Consider the following 19,666-nt stretch of genomic DNA (forward strand, 5'->3'; position numbering starts at 1 on the left):
CTTAAGAGTGCTCAATAGATTAGTAGACGAAAGCATAAAATTCAGAAAACATGAGGAGCTCTGCAGTATGTTTTGAAAACCTAAATGTCAATACATAAGTATAGATATACTGTAAGTTTTTAATATATATATATATATATATATATATATATATATACATATATATATATATATATATATGACAAGTATTTGAAACAAGTTTCCTATTTGTGTGCCTAATATATTTGAGAGCTCTATGGTAACTTTATAAAACATATTTCAAAATTATGTTAGATAAATTGTCTTTGAGAGTGCTCATTTAATTAAGTAGAGTTCTGCATTAGTTTTGGGGTATGGTTCTCACTTTATTAGGGCAATAACTTGGACACATTATACTATGGACAAATCCATTGAGGACAACCAAAGGTAACCTGTTTTTTTCGACTCTGCTGAATAAGACTCATCCGTCTTGGTTCACTCTTGGGACATTAAAACAAAAAAGGTGAAGAATTAAAAAAAGAATGCAAAAATGTAAATGTCTTTGCAACTCATTCATTTTAACTTTCATAACACAAAAACATCTGTAAAAACTTGATAAAAGAATGCACAAACAATAAAATACAAATTTGCTGTCTTGGAATCTGAATTCAGTAGAAACATCCCCTACTGAAATTCCTGCACACCTCAAAAAAAAAAAAAAAAAAAAAGATTCCTTCCCAATGCAATACTTTTCAAGCAATTACAGTGTCAGACTTGGTACTGCAATGACTCTGTAAACTGAAAAAATATACATAATAAAAAATGTTAAGCAAAATTGATTCATGTTAACACCTCTCCCAAGACCACAGATTAACTACAAAAATACTTGATAAAACAAGACACAATTACAAATGTGTATGAAAAAAATTAAAATAAAAAAAATGAAAAAAATCAACCAAGCAATTGCTCATGATTTTCTGGTGTTTGATGGAATGTGAGTAGGCATACAGCCTGGATAATTTTCCAAGGTAAGTGATGATATTCATCATTATTGTCTTTTTGGATTAGTTAAGATATATCTCATAACTATAATTGTTTTATGTATATATTTATATGTCTAGATGTTATGTCTGCTATTTGCATGTTCCCTATAGAAAAAAAGCTACATAAAATCTACAAGTGTATTCTGATGTAAAATTAACTAGTAAATACAATGCTTGTGTTCCTGATATACCAACTATTTCTTATTAGCATATAAGTTGAATCATGAAATGTATCTCCCTTGCCTGTCTCTCTTTATACCTCTGTATTTATCTAGATCTGTCTATCTCTCTTTTCTTATTCTATATCCCTATTCCTCGCCTTGCTATCCACTATGTGTGAACTTATAAATTTCAACATGTCTAGATTGATAAGCTTCTCATTTACCGGTACCTAACTCCCGTTTTGAAGTTAGAAGTTTTAACTTGATTACACGTTTATATGACAAGGCATCGATGAGGCACATCCAGACGCCAACCTACACGGTGCAGAGAAAGGACAGAAAAAAAACTAAGTCCCGATGTGCCTAGCAGATTAGAAGGCATTTTGCTACGTCTACATGCACCCAACATGGCAGTAGGCGTCGATCGGGCACTTCCAGACACTTATTTACACTGTTTGGAACTTATAAATTTAAATTGAATACTCGTGGACATGTGTTGGTCTCATCTACCTATACCTACGTCCACCCCTGTAAGGACTTAAAAATTTTCATTTGAATACACGTTGACTTGCCTTGGTCTATAAGATTTTCATCTACCTATACCTACATCCCCTCTTGTTTGGACTTAGAAATTTTCAATTGAATACACGCTGAGATGCCTCGGTCTATAGGATTCTCATCTACCTATACCTACATCCCCTCTTGTTTGGACTTGAATACAATCTGAGATGCTTCGGTCTTACGGATTATCATCTATCTATAACTACATGCCCTGTTGTTTGGACTTAGAAATTATCAATTGAATAAACGTTGACTTGCCTTAGTCTATAGAATTAAAATCTATCTATACCTACATCCCCTCTTGTTTGGACTTGGAATTTTTTCAATTGAATACACGCTGAGATGCCTTGGTCTATAAGATTGTCACCTATCTATACCTACATCCCCTTTGTTTGGACTTAGAAATTTTTCAATTTAATACACGCTGAGATGCACTGGTCTATAAGATTGTAACCTATCTATACCTACATCCCCTCTTGTTTGGACTTAGAAATTTTTCACTTGAATACACGCTGAGATGACTTGGTCTATAAGATTGTCACCTATCTATACCTACATCCCCTCTTGTTTGGACTTAGAAATTTTTCAATTGAATACATGCTGAGATGCACTGGTCTATAAGATTGTCACCTATCTATACCTACATCCCCTCTTGTTTGGACTTAAAATTTTTTCAATTGAATACACGCTGAGATGCCTAGGTCTATAAGATTGTCACCTATCTATACCTACATCCCCTCTTGTTTGGACTTAGAAATTTTTCACTTGAATACACGCTGAGATGACTTGGTCTATAAGATTGTCACCTATCTATACCTACATCCCCTCTTGTTTGGACTTAGAAATTTTTCAATTGAATACACGCTGAGATGACTTGGTCTATAAGATTGTCACCTATCTATACCTACATCCCCTCTTGTTTGGACTTAGAAATTTTTCAATTGAATACACGCTGAGATGACTTGGTCTATAAGATTGTCACCTATCTATACCTACATCCCCTCTTGTTTGGACTTAGAAATTTTTCAATTGAATACACGCTGAGATGACTTGGTCTATAAGATTGTCACCTATCTATACCTACATCCCCTCTTGTTTGGACTTAGAAATTTTTCAATTGAATACACGCTGAGATGCTTTGGTCTATAAGATTGTCACCTATCTATACCTACATCCCCTCTTGTTTGGACTTAGAAATTTTTCACTTGAATACACGCTGAGATGACTTGGTCTATAAGATTGTCACCTATCTATACCTACATCCCCTCTTGTTTGGACTTAGAAATTTTTCAATTTAATACACGCTGAGATGCCTTGGTCTATAAGATTGTCACCTATCTATACCTACATCCCCTCTTGTTTGGACTAAGAAATTTTTCAATTGAATACACGCTGAGATGCACTGGTCTATAAGATTGTCACCTATCTATACCTACATCCCCTCTTGTTTGGACTTAGAAATTTTTCACTTGAATACACGCTGAGATGCTTTGGTCTATAAGATTGTCACCTATCTATACCTACATCCCCTCTTGTTTGGACTTAGAAATTTTCTAATTGAATACACGCTGAGATGCCTTGGTCTATAAGATTGTCACCTATCTATACCTACATCCTCTCTTGTTTGGACTTAGAAATTTTTCAATTGAATACACGCTGACATGCCCTGGTCTATAAGATTGTCACCTATCTATACCTACATCCCCTCTTGTTTGGACTTAGAAATTTTCCAATTGAATACACGCTGAGATGCCTTGGTCTATAAGATTGTCACCTATCTATACCTACATCCCCTCTTGTTTGGACTTAGAAATTTTTCACTTGAATACACGCTGAGATGACTTGGTCTATAAGATTGTCACCTATCTATACCTACATCCCCTCTTGTTTGGACTTAGAAATTTTTCACTTGAATACACGCTGAGATGACTTGGTCTATAAGATTGTCACCTATCAATACCTACATCCCCTCTTGTTTGGACTTAGAAATTTTTCACTTGAATACACGCTGAGATGACTTGGTCTATAAGATTGTCACCTATCAATACCTACATCCCCTCTTGTTTGGATTTAGAATTTTTTCACTTGAATACACGCTGAGATGACTTGGTCTATAAGATTGTCACCTATCAATACCTACATCCCCTCTTGTTTGGACTTAGAATTTTTTCACTTGAATACACGCTGAGATGACTTGGTCTATAAGATTGTCACCTATCAATACCTACATCCCCTCTTGTTTGGACTTAGAATTTTTTCACTTGAATACACGCTGAGATGACTTGGTCTATAAGATTGCACTCTATCAATACCTACATCCCCTCTTGTTTGGACTTAGAAATTTTTCACTTGAATACACGCTGAGATGACTTGGTCTATAAGATTGTCACCTATCTATACCTACATCCCCTCTTGTTTGGACTTAGAAATTTTTCACTTGAATACACGCTGACATGCCCTGGTCTATAAGATTGTCACCTATCTATACCTACATCCCCTCTTGTTTGGACTTAGAAATTTTTCAATTGAATACACGCTGACATGCCCTGGTCTATAAGATTGTCACCTATCAATACCTACATCCCCTCTTGTTTGGACTTAGAATTTTTTCACTTGAATACACGCTGAGATGACTTGGTCTATAAGATTGTCACCTATCAATACCTACATCCCCTCTTGTTTGGACTTAGAAATTTTTCACTTGAATACACGCTGAGATGACTTTGTCTATAAGATTGTCACCTATCAATACCTACATCCCCTCTTGTTTGGACTTAGAAATTTTTCACTTGAATACACGCTGACATGCCCTGGTCTATAAGATTGTCACCTATCTATACCTACATCCCCTCTTGTTTGGACTTAGAAATTTTTCAATTGAATACACGCTGACATGCCCTGGTCTATAAGATTGTCACCTATCTATACCTACATCCCCTCTTGTTTGGACTTAGAAATTTTTCAATTGAATACACGCTGAGATGCCTTGGTCAATAAGATTGTCACCTATCTATACCTACATCCCCTCTTGTTTGGACTTAGAAATTTTTCAATTGAATACACGCTGACATGCCCTGGTCTATAAGATTGTCACCTATCTATACCTACATCCCCTCTTGTTTGGACTTAGAAATTTTTCACTTGAATACACGCTGACATGCCCTGGTCTATAAGATTGTCACCTATCTATACCTACATCCCCTCTTGTTTGGACTTAGAAATTTTTCACTTGAATACACGCTGACATGCCCTGGTCTATAAGATTGTCACCTATCTATACCTACATCCCCTCTTGTTTGGACTTAGAAATTTTTCACTTGAATACACGCTGAGATGACTTGGTCTATAAGATTGTCACCTATCTATACCTACATCCCCTCTTGTTTGGACTTAGAAATTTTTCAATTGAATACACGCTGAGATGCCTAGGTCTATAAGATTGTCACCTATCTATACCTACATCCCCTCTTGTTTGGACTTAGAAATTTTTCACTTGAATACACGCTGACATGCCCTGGTCTATAAGATTGTCACCTATCTATACCTACATCCCCTCTTGTTTGGACTTAGAAATTTTTCACTTGAATACACGCTGACATGCCCTGGTCTATAAGATTGTCACCTATCTATACCTACATCCCCTCTTGTTTGGACTTAGAAATTTTTCAATTGAATACACGCTGAGATGACTTGGTCTATAAGATTGTCACCTATCTATACCTACATCCCCTCTTGTTTGGACTTAGAAATTTTTCAATTGAATACACGCTGACATGCCCTGGTCTATAAGATTGTCACCTATCTATACCTACATCCCCTCTTGTTTGGACTTAGAAATTTTTCAATTGAATACACGCTGACATGCCCTGGTCTATAAGATTGTCACCTATCTATACCTACATCCCCTCTTGTTTGGACTTAGAAATTTTTCACTTGAATACACGCTGAGATGACTTGGTCTATAAGATTGTCACCTATCTATACCTACATCCCCTCTTGTTTGGACTTAGAAATTTTTCAATTGAATACACGCTGAGATGCCTAGGTCTATAAGATTGTCACCTATCTATACCTACATCCCCTCTTGTTTGGACTTAGAAATTTTTCACTTGAATACACGCTGAGATGCCTTGGTCTATAAGATTGTCACCTATCTATACCTACATCCCCTCTTGTTTGGACTTAGAAATTTTTCACTTGAATACACGCTGAGATGACTTGGTCTATAAGATTGTCACCTATCTATACCTACATCCCCTCTTGTTTGGACTTAGAAATTTTTCACTTGAATACACGCTGAGATGACTTGGTCTATAAGATTGTCACCTATCAATACCTACATCCCCTCTTGTTTGGACTTAGAAATTTTTCACTTGAATACACGCTGACATGCCCTGGTCTATAAGATTGTCACCTATCTATACCTACATCCCCTCTTGTTTGGACTTAGAAATTTTTCAATTGAATACACGCTGACATGCCCTGGTCTATAAGATTGTCACCTATCTATACCTACATCCCCTCTTGTTTGGACTTAGAAATTTTTCAATTGAATACACGCTGAGATGCCTTGGTCAATAAGATTGTCACCTATCTATACCTACATCCCCTCTTGTTTGGACTTAGAAATTTTTCAATTGAATACACGCTGACATGCCCTGGTCTATAAGATTGTCACCTATCTATACCTACATCCCCTCTTGTTTGGACTTAGAAATTTTTCACTTGAATACACGCTGACATGCCCTGGTCTATAAGATTGTCACCTATCTATACCTACATCCCCTCTTGTTTGGACTTAGAAATTTTTCACTTGAATACACGCTGACATGCCCTGGTCTATAAGATTGTCACCTATCTATACCTACATCCCCTCTTGTTTGGACTTAGAAATTTTTCAATTGAATACACGCTGAGATGACTTGGTCTATAAGATTGTCACCTATCTATACCTACATCCCCTCTTGTTTGGACTTAGAAATTTTTCAATTGAATACACGCTGACATGCCCTGGTTTATAAGATTGTCACCTATCTATACCTACATCCCCTCTTGTTTGGACTTGGAAATTTTTCACTTGAATACACGCTGAGATGACTTGGTCTATAAGATTGTCACCTATCTATACCTACATCCCCTCTTGTTTGGACTTAGAAATTTTTCAATTGAATACACGCTGAGATGCCTAGGTCTATAAGATTGTCACCTATCTATACCTACATCCCCTCTTGTTTGGACTTAGAAATTTTTCACTTGAATACACGCTGAGATGCCTTGGTCTATAAGATTGTCACCTATCTATACCTACATCCCCTCTTGTTTGGACTTAGAAATTTTTCACTTGAATACACGCTGAGATGCCTTGGTCTATAAGATTGTCACCTATCTATACCTACATCCCCTCTTGTTTGGACTTAGAAATTTTTCACTTGAATACACGCTGAGATGACTTGGTCTATAAGATTGTCACCTATCAATACCTACATCCCCTCTTGTTTGGACTTAGAAATTTTTCACTTGAATACACGCTGAGATGACTTGGTCTATAAGATTGTCACCTATCAATACCTACATCCCCTCTTGTTTGGACTTAGAATTTTTTCACTTGAATACACGCTGAGATGCTTTGGTCTATAAGATTGTCACCTATCAATACCTACATCCCCTCTTGTTTGGACTTGGAAATTTTTCACTTGAATACACGCTGAGATGACTTGGTCTATAAGATTGTCACCTATCTATACCTACATCCCCTCTTGTTTGGACTTAGAAATTTTTCACTTGAATACACGCTGAGATGCCTTGGTCTATAAGATTGTCACCTATCAATACCTACATCCCCTCTTGTTTGGACTTAGAAATTTTTCACTTGAATACACGCTGAGATGACTTGGTCTATAAGATTGTCATCTATCAATACCTACATCCCCTCTTGTTTGGACTTGGAAATTTTTCACTTGAATACACGCTGAGATGACTTGGTCTATAAGATTGTCACCTATCTATACCTACATCCCCTCTTGTTTGGACTTAGAAATTTTTCACTTGAATACACGCTGAGATGCCTTGGTCTATAAGATTGTCACCTATCAATACCTACATCCCCTCTTGTTTGGACTTAGAAATTTTTCACTTGAATACACGCTGAGATGACTTGGTCTATAAGATTGTCATCTATCAATACCTACATCCCCTCTTGTTTGGACTTGGAAATTTTTCACTTGAATACACGCTGAGATGACTTGGTCTATAAGATTGTCACCTATCTATACCTACATCCCCTCTTGTTTGGACTTAGAAATTTTTCACTTGAATACACGCTGAGATGACTTGGTCTATAAGATTGTCACCTATCTATACCTACATCCCCTCTTGTTTGGACTTAGAAATTTTTCACTTGAATACACGCTGAGATGACTTGGTCTATAAGATTGTCATCTATCTATACCTACATCCCCTCTTGTTTGGACTTAGAAATTTTTCACTTGAATACACGCTGAGATGCCTTGGTCTATAAGATTGTCACCTATCTATACCTACATCCCCTCTTGTTTGGACTTAGAAATTTTTCAATTGAATACACGCTGAGATGACTTGGTCTATAAGATTGTCACCTATCTATACCTACATCCCCTCTTGTTTGGACTTAGAAATTTTTCACTTGAATACACGCTGAGATGCCTTGGTCTATAAGATTGTCACCTATCAATACCTACATCCCCTCTTGTTTGGACTTAGAAATTTTTCACTTGAATACACGCTGAGATGACTTGGTCTATAAGATTGTCACCTATCTATACCTACATCCCCTCTTGTTTGGACTTAGAAATTTTTCACTTGAATACACGCTGAGATGACTTGGTCTATAAGATTGTCACCTATCAATACCTACATCCCCTCTTGTTTGGACTTAGAAATTTTTCACTTGAATACACGCTGAGATGACTTGGTCTATAAGATTGTCACCTATCTATACCTACATCCCCTCTTGTTTGGACTTAGAAATTTTTCACTTGAATACACGCTGAGATGACTTGGTCTATAAGATTGTCACCTATCTATACCTACATCCCCTCTTGTTTGGACTTAGAAATTTTTCACTTGAATACACGCTGAGATGACTTGGTCTATAAGATTGTCACCTATCTATACCTACATCCCCTCTTGTTTGGACTTAGAAATTTTTCACTTGAATACACGCTGAGATGACTTGGTCTATAAGATTGTCATCTATCAATACCTACATCCCCTCTTGTTTGGACTTAGAAATTTTTCAATTGAATACACGCTGAGATGACTTGGTCTATAAGATTGCACTCTATCAATACCTACATCCCCTCTTGTTTGGACTTAAAAATTTTTCAATTGAATACACGCTGAGATGACTTGGTCTATAAGATTGTCACCTATCTATACCTACATCCCCTCTTGTTTGGACTTAGAAATTTTTCAATTGAATACACGCTGAGATGACTTGGTCTATAAGATTGTAACCTATCTATACCTACATCCCCTCTTGTTTGGACTTAGAAATTTTTCAATTGAATACACGCTGAGATGCCTTGGTCTATAAGATTGAACTCTATCTATACCTACATCCCCTCTTGTTTGGACTTAGAAATTTTCCAATTGAATACACGCTGACATGCCCTGGTCTATAAGATTGTCACCTATCTATACCTACATCCCCTCTTGTTTGGACTTAGAAATTTTTATTTATTTTATGTCTAAATACAAAAAAAAATCATTAAAAAATACCAAAGAATAGCATTAAAAGCTTTCGATTCGATAGGAAACATTAAAAATAACAGATGAATGATTCCAGATTCACCACATTCTTTCACCTATGAGGTCATGAATATTTTCCAATTTTTACAGGTATTAATTTTGTATTTATTTTATGTCTAAATCAAAGAAAATCATCAAAAAATACCAAAGAATAGCATTAAAAGCTTTCGATTCGATAGGAAACATTAAAAATAACAGATGAATGATTCCAGAATCACCACATTCTTTTCACCTTTGAGGACATGAAAATTTTCCAATTTTTCAAGGTATTAATTTTGTATTTATTTTATGTCTAAATCAAAGAAAATCATCAAAAAATACCAAAGAATAGCATTAAAAGCTTTCGATTCGATAGGAAACATTAAAAATAACAGATGAATGATTCCAGAATCACCACATTCTCTCACCTTTGAGGACATGAAAATTTTCCAATTTTTCAAGGTATTAATTTTGTATTTATTTTATGTCTAAATCAAAGAAAATCATCAAAAAATACCAAAGAATAGCATTAAAAGCTTTCGATTCGATAGGAAACATTAAAAATAACAGATGAATGATTCCAGAATCACCACATTCTTTAACCTTTGAGGACATGAAAATTTTCCAATTTTTCAAGGTATTAATTTTGTATTTATTTTATGTCTAAATCAAAGAAAATCATCAAAAAATACCAAAGAATAGCATTAAAAGCTTTCGATTCGATAGGAAACATTAAAAATAACAGATGAATGATTCCAGAATCACCACATTCTTTAACCTTTGAGGACATGAACATTTTCCAATTTTTCAAGGTATTAATTTTGTATTTATTTTATGTCTAAATCAAAGAAAATCATCAAAAAATACCAAAGAATAGCATTAAAAGCTTTCGATTCGATAGGAAACATTAAAAATAACAGATGAATGATTCCAGAATCACCACATTCTCTCACCTTTGAGGACATGAAAATTTTCCAATTTTTCAAGGTATTAATTTTGTATTTATTTTATGTCTAAATCAAAGAAAATCATCAAAAAATACCAAAGAATAGCATTAAAAGCTTTCGATTCGATAGGAAACATTAAAAATAACAGATGAATGATTCCAGAATCACCACATTCTTTAACCTTTGAGGTCATGAATATTTTCCAATTTTTCAAGGTATTAATTTTGTATTTATTTTATGTCTAAATCAAAGAAAATCATCAAAAAATACCAAAGAATAGCATTAAAAGCTTTCGATTCGATAGGAAACATTAAAAATAACAGATGAATGATTCCAGATTCACCACATTCTTTCACCTATGAGGTCATGAACATTTTCCAATTTTTCAAGGTATTAATTTTGTATTGATTTTATGTCTAAATCAAAGAAAATCATCAAAAAAATACCAAAGAATAGCATTAAAAGCTTTCGATTCGATAGGAAACATTAAAAATAACAGATGAATGATTCCAGAATCACCACATTCTCTCACCTTTGAGGACATGAAAATTTTCCAATTTTTCAAGGTATTAATTTTGTATTTATTTTATGTCTAAATCAAAGAAAATCATCAAAAAATACCAAAGAATAGCATTAAAAGCTTTCGATTCGATAGGAAACATTAAAAATAACAGATGAATGATTCCAGAATCACCACATTCTTTAACCTTTGAGGTCATGAATATTTTCCAATTTTTCAAGGTATTAATTTTGTATTTATTTTATGTCTAAATCAAAGAAAATCATCAAAAAATACCAAAGAATAGCATTAAAAGCTTTCGATTCGATAGGAAACATTAAAAATAACAGATGAATGATTCCAGATTCACCACATTCTTTCACCTATGAGGTCATGAACATTTTCCAATTTTTCAAGGTATTAATTTTGTATTGATTTTATGTCTAAATCAAAGAAAATCATCAAAAAATACCAAAGAATAGCATTAAAAGCTTTCGATTCGATAGGAAACATTAAAAATAACAGATGAATGATTCCAGAATCACCACATTCTTTAACCTTTGAGGACATGAAAATTTTCCAATTTTTCAAGGTATTAATTTTGTATTTATTTTATGTCTAAATCAAAGAAAATCATCAAAAAATACCAAAGAATAGCATTAAAAGCTTTCGATTCGATAGGAAACATTAAAAATAACAGATGAATGATTCCAGAATCACCACATTCTTTAACCTTTGAGGACATGAACATTTTCCAATTTTTCAAGGTATTAATTTTGTATTGATTTTATGTCTAAATCAAAGAAAATCATCAAAAAATACCAAAGAATAGCATTAAAAGCTTTCGATTCGATAGGAAACATTAAAAATAACAGATGAATGATTCCAGATTCACCACATTCTTTCACCTATGAGGTCATGAACATTTTCCAATTTTTCAAGGTATTAATTTTGTATTGATTTTATGTCTAAATCAAAGAAAATCATCAAAAAATACCAAAGAATAGCATTAAAAGCTTTCGATTCGATAGGAAACATTAAAAATAACAGATGAATGATTCCAGAATCACCACATTCTCTCACCTTTGAGGACATGAAAATTTTCCAATTTTTCAAGGTATTAATTTTGTATTTATTTTATGTCTAAATCAAAGAAAATCATCAAAAAATACCAAAGAATAGCATTAAAAGCTTTCGATTCGATAGGAAACATTAAAAATAACAGATGAATGATTCCAGAATCACCACATTCTTTAACCTTTGAGGTCATGAATATTTTCCAATTTTTCAAGGTATTAATTTTGTATTTATTTTATGTCTAAATCAAAGAAAATCATCAAAAAATACCAAAGAATAGCATTAAAAGCTTTCGATTCGATAGGAAACATTAAAAATAACAGATGAATGATTCCAGATTCACCACATTCTTTCACCTATGAGGTCATGAACATTTTCCAATTTTTCAAGGTATTAATTTTGTATTGATTTTATGTCTAAATCAAAGAAAATCATCAAAAAATACCAAAGAATAGCATTAAAAGCTTTCGATTCGATAGGAAACATTAAAAATAACAGATGAATGATTCCAGAATCACCACATTCTCTCACCTTTGAGGACATGAAAATTTTCCAATTTTTCAAGGTATTAATTTTGTATTGATTTTATGTCTAAATCAAAGAAAATCATCAAAAAATACCAAAGAATAGCATTAAAAGCTTTCGATTCGATAGGAAACATTAAAAATAACAGATGAATGATTCCAGAATCACCACATTCTTTAACCTTTGAGGACATGAAAATTTTCCAATTTTTCAAGGTATTAATTTTGTATTTATTTTATGTCTAAATCAAAGAAAATCATCAAAAAATACCAAAGAATAGCATTAAAAGCTTTCGATTCGATAGGAAACATTAAAAATAACAGATGAATGATTCCAGAATCACCACATTCTTTAACCTTTGAGGACATGAACATTTTCCAATTTTTCAAGGTATTAATTTTGTATTGATTTTATGTCTAAATCAAAGAAAATCATCAAAAAATACCAAAGAATAGCATTAAAAGCTTTCGATTCGATAGGAAACATTAAAAATAACAGATGAATGATTCCAGATTCACCACATTCTTTCACCTATGAGGTCATGAACATTTTCCAATTTTTCAAGGTATTAATTTTGTATTGATTTTATGTCTAAATCAAAGAAAATCATCAAAAAATACCAAAGAATAGCATTAAAAGCTTTCGATTCGATAGGAAACATTAAAAATAACAGATGAATGATTCCAGAATCACCACATTCTCTCACCTTTGAGGACATGAAAATTTTCCAATTTTTCAAGGTATTAATTTTGTATTTATTTTATGTCTAAATCAAAGAAAATCATCAAAAAATACCAAAGAATAGCATTAAAAGCTTTCGATTCGATAGGAAACATTAAAAATAACAGATGAATGATTCCAGAATCACCACATTCTTTAACCTTTGAGGTCATGAATATTTTCCAATTTTTCAAGGTATTAATTTTGTATTTATTTTATGTCTAAATCAAAGAAAATCATCAAAAAATACCAAAGAATAGCATTAAAAGCTTTCGATTCGATAGGAAACATTAAAAATAACAGATGAATGATTCCAGATTCACCACATTCTTTCACCTATGAGGTCATGAACATTTTCCAATTTTTCAAGGTATTAATTTTGTATTGATTTTATGTCTAAATCAAAGAAAATCATCAAAAAATACCAAAGAATAGCATTAAAAGCTTTCGATTCGATAGGAAACATTAAAAATAACAGATGAATGATTCCAGAATCACCACATTCTCTCACCTTTGAGGACATGAAAATTTTCCAATTTTTCAAGGTATTAATTTTGTATTTATTTTATGTCTAAATCAAAGAAAATCATCAAAAAATACCAAAGAATAGCATTAAAAGCTTTCGATTCGATAGGAAACATTAAAAATAACAGATGAATGATTCCAGAATCACCACATTCTTTAACCTTTGAGGTCATGAATATTTTCCAATTTTTCAAGGTATTAATTTTGTATTTATTTTATGTCTAAATCAAAGAAAATCATCAAAAAATACCAAAGAATAGCATTAAAAGCTTTCGATTCGATAGGAAACATTAAAAATAACAGATGAATGATTCCAGATTCACCACATTCTTTCACCTATGAGGTCATGAACATTTTCCAATTTTTCAAGGTATTAATTTTGTATTGATTTTATGTCTAAATCAAAGAAAATCATCAAAAAATACCAAAGAATAGCATTAAAAGCTTTCGATTCGATAGGAAACATTAAAAATAACAGATGAATGATTCCAGAATCACCACATTCTCTCACCTTTGAGGACATGAAAATTTTCCAATTTTTCAAGGTATTAATTTTGTATTTATTTTATGTCTAAATCAAAGAAAATCATCAAAAAATACCAAAGAATAGCATTAAAAGCTTTCGATTCGATAGGAAACATTAAAAATAACAGATGAATGATTCCAGAATCACCACATTCTTTAACCTTTGAGGTCATGAATATTTTCCAATTTTTCAAGGTATTAATTTTGTATTTATTTTATGTCTAAATCAAAGAAAATCATCAAAAAATACCAAAGAATAGCATTAAAAGCTTTCGATTCGATAGGAAACATTAAAAATAACAGATGAATGATTCCAGATTCACCACATTCTTTCACCTATGAGGTCATGAACATTTTCCAATTTTTCAAGGTATTAATTTTGTATTGATTTTATGTCTAAATCAAAGAAAATCATCAAAAAATACCAAAGAATAGCATTAAAAGCTTTCGATTCGATAGGAAACATTAAAAATAACAGATGAATGATTCCAGAATCACCACATTCTCTCACCTTTGAGGACATGAAAATTTTCCAATTTTTCAAGGTATTAATTTTGTATTTATTTTATGTCTAAATCAAAGAAAATCATCAAAAAATACCAAAGAATAGCATTAAAAGCTTTCGATTCGATAGGAAACATTAAAAATAACAGATGAATGATTCCAGAATCACCACATTCTTTAACCTTTGAGGTCATGAATATTTTCCAATTTTTCAAGGTATTAATTTTGTATTTATTTTATGTCTAAATCAAAGAAAATCATCAAAAAATACCAAAGAATAGCATTAAAAGCTTTCGATTCGATAGGAAACATTAAAAATAACAGATGAATGATTCCAGATTCACCACATTCTTTCACCTATGAGGTCATGAACATTTTCCAATTTTTCAAGGTATTAATTTTGTATTGATTTTATGTCTAAATCAAAGAAAATCATCAAAAAATACCAAAGAATAGCATTAAAAGCTTTCGATTCGATAGGAAACATTAAAAATAACAGATGAATGATTCCAGAATCACCACATTCTCTCACCTTTGAGGACATGAAAATTTTCCAATTTTTCAAGGTATTAATTTTGTATTTATTTTATGTCTAAATCAAAGAAAATCATCAAAAAATACCAAAGAATAGCATTAAAAGCTTTCGATTCGATAGGAAACATTAAAAATAACAGATGAATGATTCCAGAATCACCACATTCTTTAACCTTTGAGGTCATGAATATTTTCCAATTTTTCAAGGTATTAATTTTGTATTTATTTTATGTCTAAATCAAAGAAAATCATCAAAAAATACCAAAGAATAGCATTAAAAGCTTTCGATTCGATAGGAAACATTAAAAATAACAGATGAATGATTCCAGATTCACCACATTCTTTCACCTATGAGGTCATGAACATTTTCCAATTTTTCAAGGTATTAATTTTGTATTGATTTTATGTCTAAATCAAAGAAAATCATCAAAAAATACCAAAGAATAGCATTAAAAGCTTTCGATTCGATAGGAAACATTAAAAATAACAGATGAATGATTCCAGAATCACCACATTCTCTCACCTTTGAGGACATGAAAATTTTCCAATTTTTCAAGGTATTAATTTTGTATTTATTTTATGTCTAAATCAAAGAAAATCATCAAAAAATACCAAAGAATAGCATTAAAAGCTTTCGATTCGATAGGAAACATTAAAAATAACAGATGAATGATTCCAGAATCACCACATTCTTTAACCTTTGAGGACATGAACATTTTCCAATTTTTCAAGGTATTAATTTTGTATTTATTTTATGTCTAAATCAAAGAAAATCATCAAAAAATACCAAAGAATAGCATTAAAAGCTTTCGATTCGATAGGAAACATTAAAAATAACAGATGAATGATTCCAGATTCACCACATTCTTTCACCTATGAGGTCATGAACATTTTCCAATTTTTCAAGGTATTAATTTTGTATTGATTTTATGTCTAAATCAAAGAAAATCATCAAAAAATACCAAAGAATAGCATTAAAAGCTTTCGATTCGATAGGAAACATTAAAAATAACAGATGAATGATTCCAGAATCACCACATTCTTTAACCTTTGAGGACATGAACATTTTCCAATTTTTCAAGGTATTAATTTTGTATTGATTTTATGTCTAAATCAAAGAAAATCATCAAAAAATACCAAAGAATAGCATTAAAAGCTTTCGATTCGATAGGAAACATTAAAAATAACAGATGAATGATTCCAGAATCACCACATTCTTTAACCTTTGAGGTCATGAATATTTTCCAATTTTTCAAGGTATTAATTTTGTATTTATTTTATGTCTAATTCAAAGAAAATCATCAAAAAATACCAAAGAATAGCATTAAAAGCTTTCGATTCGATAGGAAACATTAAAAATAACAGATGAATGATTCCAGAATCACCACATTCTCTCACCTTTGAGGACATGAAAATTTTCCAATTTTTCAAGGTATTAATTTTGTATTTATTTTATGTCTAAATCAAAGAAAATCATCAAAAAATACCAAAGAATAGCATTAAAAGCTTTCGATTCGATAGGAAACATTAAAAATAACAGATGAATGATTCCAGAATCACCACATTCTTTAACCTTTGAGGTCATGAATATTTTCCAATTTTTCAAGGTATTAATTTTGTATTTATTTTATGTCTAAATCAAAGAAAATCATCAAAAAATACCAAAGAATAGCATTAAAAGCTTTCGATTCGATAGGAAACATTAAAAATAACAGATGAATGATTCCAGATTCACCACATTCTTTCACCTATGAGGTCATGAACATTTTCCAATTTTTCAAGGTATTAATTTTGTATTGATTTTATGTCTAAATCAAAGAAAATCATCAAAAAATACCAAAGAATAGCATTAAAAGCTTTCGATTCGATAGGAAACATTAAAAATAACAGATGAATGATTCCAGAATCACCACATTCTCTCACCTTTGAGGACATGAAAATTTTCCAATTTTTCAAGGTATTAATTTTGTATTTATTTTATGTCTAAATCAAAGAAAATCATCAAAAAATACCAAAGAATAGCATTAAAAGCTTTCGATTCGATAGGAAACATTAAAAATAACAGATGAATGATTCCAGAATCACCACATTCTTTAACCTTTGAGGTCATGAATATTTTCCAATTTTTCAAGGTATTAATTTTGTATTTATTTTATGTCTAAATCAAAGAAAATCATCAAAAAATACCAAAGAATAGCATTAAAAGCTTTCGATTCGATAGGAAACATTAAAAATAACAGATGAATGATTCCAGATTCACCACATTCTTTCACCTATGAGGTCATGAACATTTTCCAATTTTTCAAGGTATTAATTTTGTATTGATTTTATGTCTAAATCAAAGAAAATCATCAAAAAATACCAAAGAATAGCATTAAAAGCTTTCGATTCGATAGGAAACATTAAAAATAACAGATGAATGATTCCAGAATCACCACATTCTCTCACCTTTGAGGACATGAAAATTTTCCAATTTTTCAAGGTATTAATTTTGTATTTATTTTATGTCTAAATCAAAGAAAATCATCAAAAAATACCAAAGAATAGCATTAAAAGCTTTCGATTCGATAGGAAACATTAAAAATAACAGATGAATGATTCCAGAATCACCACATTCTTTAACCTTTGAGGTCATGAATATTTTCCAATTTTTCAAGGTATTAATTTTGTATTTATTTTATGTCTAAATCAAAGAAAATCATCAAAAAATACCAAAGAATAGCATTAAAAGCTTTCGATTCGATAGGAAACATTAAAAATAACAGATGAATGATTCCAGATTCACCACATTCTTTCACCTATGAGGTCATGAACATTTTCCAATTTTTCAAGGTATTAATTTTGTATTGATTTTATGTCTAAATCAAAGAAAATCATCAAAAAATACCAAAGAATAGCATTAAAAGCTTTCGATTCGATAGGAAACATTAAAAATAACAGATGAATGATTCCAGAATCACCACATTCTCTCACCTTTGAGGACATGAAAATTTTCCAATTTTTCAAGGTATTAATTTTGTATTTATTTTATGTCTAAATCAAAGAAAATCATCAAAAAATACCAAAGAATAGCATTAAAAGCTTTCGATTCGATAGGAAACATTAAAAATAACAGATGAATGATTCCAGAATCACCACATTCTTTAACCTTTGAGGTCATGAATATTTTCCAATTTTTCAAGGTATTAATTTTGTATTTATTTTATGTCTAAATCAAAGAAAATCATCAAAAAATACCAAAGAATAGCATTAAAAGCTTTCGATTCGATAGGAAACATTAAAAATAACAGATGAATGATTCCAGATTCACCACATTCTTTCACCTATGAGGTCATGAACATTTTCCAATTTTTCAAGGTATTAATTTTGTATTGATTTTATGTCTAAATCAAAGAAAATCATCAAAAAATACCAAAGAATAGCATTAAAAGCTTTCGATTCGATAGGAAACATTAAAAATAACAGATGAATGATTCCAGAATCACCACATTCTCTCACCTTTGAGGACATGAAAATTTTCCAATTTTTCAAGGTATTAATTTTGTATTTATTTTATGTCTAAATCAAAGAAAATCATCAAAAAATACCAAAGAATAGCATTAAAAGCTTTCGATTCGATAGGAAACATTAAAAATAACAGATGAATGATTCCAGAATCACCACATTCTTTAACCTTTGAGGTCATGAATATTTTCCAATTTTTCAAGGTATTAATTTTGTATTTATTTTATGTCTAAATCAAAGAAAATCATCAAAAAATACCAAAGAATAGCATTAAAAGCTTTCGATTCGATAGGAAACATTAAAAATAACAGATGAATGATTCCAGATTCACCACATTCTTTCACCTATGAGGTCATGAACATTTTCCAATTTTTCAAGGTATTAATTTTGTATTGATTTTATGTCTAAATCAAAGAAAATCATCAAAAAATACCAAAGAATAGCATTAAAAGCTTTCGATTCGATAGGAAACATTAAAAATAACAGATGAATGATTCCAGAATCACCACATTCTCTCACCTTTGAGGACATGAAAATTTTCCAATTTTTCAAGGTATTAATTTTGTATTTATTTTATGTCTAAATCAAAGAAAATCATCAAAAAATACCAAAGAATAGCATTAAAAGCTTTCGATTCGATAGGAAACATTAAAAATAACAGATGAATGATTCCAGAATCACCACATTCTTTAACCTTTGAGGACATGAACATTTTCCAATTTTTCAAGGTATTAATTTTGTATTTATTTTATGTCTAAATCAAAGAAAATCATCAAAAAATACCAAAGAATAGCATTAAAAGCTTTCGATTCGATA

The 19,666-nt window shown here is 31.4% G+C and overlaps 1 protein-coding gene across 1 annotated transcript in view; it reads left to right on the forward strand.

The window, feature by feature from the left end:
• Positions 1 to 653: 653 nt before the first annotated feature.
• LOC145269243 (developmentally-regulated GTP-binding protein 1-like) overlaps positions 654 to 19,666 on the forward strand; it is a 59,840-nt gene continuing 40,827 nt past the window's right edge. Inside the window, exon 1 of the mRNA XM_080124865.1 lies at positions 654 to 986. The gene's annotated coding sequence lies outside the window, so the exon portion shown is untranslated. The remainder of the gene's footprint in view (positions 987 to 19,666) is intronic.

The sequence above is a fragment of the Euprymna scolopes genome, chromosome 45 (genome assembly GCF_053919585.1).
Source record: "Euprymna scolopes isolate OS-2025 chromosome 45, ASM5391958v1, whole genome shotgun sequence".
Lineage (NCBI taxonomy): Eukaryota > Metazoa > Mollusca > Cephalopoda > Sepiida > Sepiolidae > Euprymna > Euprymna scolopes.